The sequence below is a fragment of the Passer montanus genome, unplaced genomic scaffold, assembly GCF_014805655.1.
Source record: "Passer montanus isolate IOZ18808 unplaced genomic scaffold, ASM1480565v1 scaffold663, whole genome shotgun sequence".
NCBI lineage: Eukaryota > Metazoa > Chordata > Aves > Passeriformes > Passeridae > Passer > Passer montanus.
In genome coordinates, this window is record NW_024371738.1 from 9,644 (window position 1) to 12,065 (window position 2,422).

General features: G+C 46.2%; 1 long non-coding RNA gene across 1 annotated transcript; it reads left to right on the plus strand.

The window, feature by feature from the left end:
* The first annotated feature begins 1,109 nt into the window (after positions 1–1,109).
* LOC120511573 lies at positions 1,110–1,553 on the plus strand. Its single transcript, XR_005629763.1, has 2 exons — positions 1,110–1,270; positions 1,356–1,553. It is a non-coding gene; the product is annotated as an uncharacterized LOC120511573 (long non-coding RNA).
* The last annotated feature ends 869 nt before the right edge of the window (positions 1,554–2,422 follow it).

Sequence of the window (2,422 nt, forward strand, 5' to 3'; positions counted from 1 at the left end):
TTCATACTGGTTCATACTGGTTCATACTGGTTCATAGTGGTTCATACTGGTTCATACTGGTTCATACTGGGTTGTACTGGGTCATACTGGTTCATACTGGGTTATACTGGGTCATACTGGGTTATACTGGTTCATACTGGTTCATACTGGGTTGGACTGGTTCATACTGGTTCATACTGGGTTGGACTGGTTCATACTGGTTCATACTGGGTTGGACTGGTTCATACTGGTTCATACTGGGTTATACTGGGTCATACTGGGTTATACTGGGTCATACTGGGTTATACTGGGTCATACTGGGTTATACTGGGTCATACTGGGTTATACTGGGTCATACTGGGTTATACTGGGTCATACTGGGTTATACTGGGTCATACTGGGTTATACTGGGTCATACTGGGTTATACTGGGTCATACTGGGTTATACTGGGTCATACTGGGTTATACTGGGTCATACTGGGTTATACTGGGTCATACTGGGTTATACTGGGTCATACTGGGTTATACTGGTTCATACTGGTTCATACTGGTTCATACTGGTTCATACTGGTTCATACTGGGTTGTACTGGTTCATACTGGTTTGGGCTGGTTTGGACTGGTTTGGACTGGTTTATACTGGGTTATACTGGTTCATACTGGTTCATACTGGTTTGGGCTGGTTTATACTGGTTCATGCTGGTTTATACTGGTCTGGACTGGTTTGGACTGGTCTGGACTGGTTTGAACTGGTTTATACTGGTTTGGGTGGGTTTGGATTGGGTTGGACTGGGTTGGACTGGTTTATACTGGTTTGGACTGGGTTATACTGGGTTATACTGGGTTCAATTGGTTTGGACTGGTTTGTACTGGTTTGGAGTGGTTTATACTGGGAGGGACTGGTCTGGACTGGTTTGAACTGGGAGGGACTGGGAGGGACTGGGTTATACTGGTTTATACTGGGTTGGACTGGTTTATACTGGGAGGGGATTGGGGGGGACTGGGAGGGGCTGGGAAAGGCTTAAAGGGGGTTTGGGGTTACTGGTTTGTACTGGGAGGGACTGGGAGGGGATTGGGAGCTCAGACTGGTCCATACTGGTCTGTACTGGTCCATACTGGTTTTTACTGGTTTATACTGGTCCATACTGGTTTATACTGGTCCGTACTGGTCCGTACTGGTCCATACTGGTTTTTACTGGTTTCCACTGGTCCCGCAGCTCCCTGGCTCCCTCCCTGGACCAATCAGTGACGCACGTGGTGACGTCACAGGGCTGGGACCCCGCCTTCGAGGAGGTGTGGCTTTTAAAAAAGGGGGCGTGGCTTCGCTGGGCACTCCCACAAGCCCCGCCCCCTTTAACCGCAAGCTCCGCCCCCTCAGGCGCTGGAGCTCCGCCCCTCGCTGCTCTTCGTGCGCCCCCATTGGCTGCGGCTCTGCGGGGAGCGGCTCCGCCCCCTGCCGGCCCAGCCCTTCCTGGTGACGTCATCGGAGGAGCGGTGACGTCATCGCCGCGGACACGCCCCCTTTGTAAACCACGCCCCCTTTGCTTAGCGCTAATAAAGAGAATTTGGGTATTAATTAAGGAGTAATTAATGAGTTTTATGGGAAAGTGGGCGGGGCTTTTAAATGTGGGCGGAGCCTTCTTAAAGGGGCAACGGCTCCTGAGTGGGAATTTTAATTAATTGACTTAAAATTATAATTAATTTTAAATTAATAAATAAATTAGCTCGAAATTTAATATAAATGCAGTTTAAACACTTAAATATTTATTTATTAAAGTAGCATGTAAATAAATATTGGAAATATATAATAATAAATAATAAAAAATGGAAATATATGGATAAATATGTAAATAAATAACGGATAAAATTTTAAAAATAAATAAAACAAAATAACAGCTAAAATTTTAAAAAAATATAAATAAATAACAGATAAAATTTTAAAAATAGAGAAAACGAAATAATAATCCTGTATATTATATAAATATACAATAAATTTATGCAAATGTATTAAAACCACAATTAAAATATAAATTTACAATAAATTATTTTAACCAACACAAAACAAACCCACCAAACCACTCGCTAACGCCCCAATAAATCCCTAATAACCCCATCAAATCATCAATTCCTTAATAACCCCACAAAATTATCAATAAATTAATTAAAACACAAAGATTCCAACATCGCCCCTTTAAGGCCGGGCCCACCCCTCGCGGCATCGCCGCTTTAAGCGCGGCCCCGCCTCCCTTTTTTACACTGATTGCCCTTTTAAGGACTGTAAGCCACGCCCCCCTCGCTCTTAAAGCGGCCGCGCCGCGGGCGGGCCCCACCGCCGCCATGTTGCTGCGGCCGCTCCGCGCTGCCGCCGCCGCTGTCGCGACAGAGCGCGGGCTCGCGACAGCGCCGCGGGGGGAGGGGCGGCGGCTGCTGCTGCGCCAGGTGATG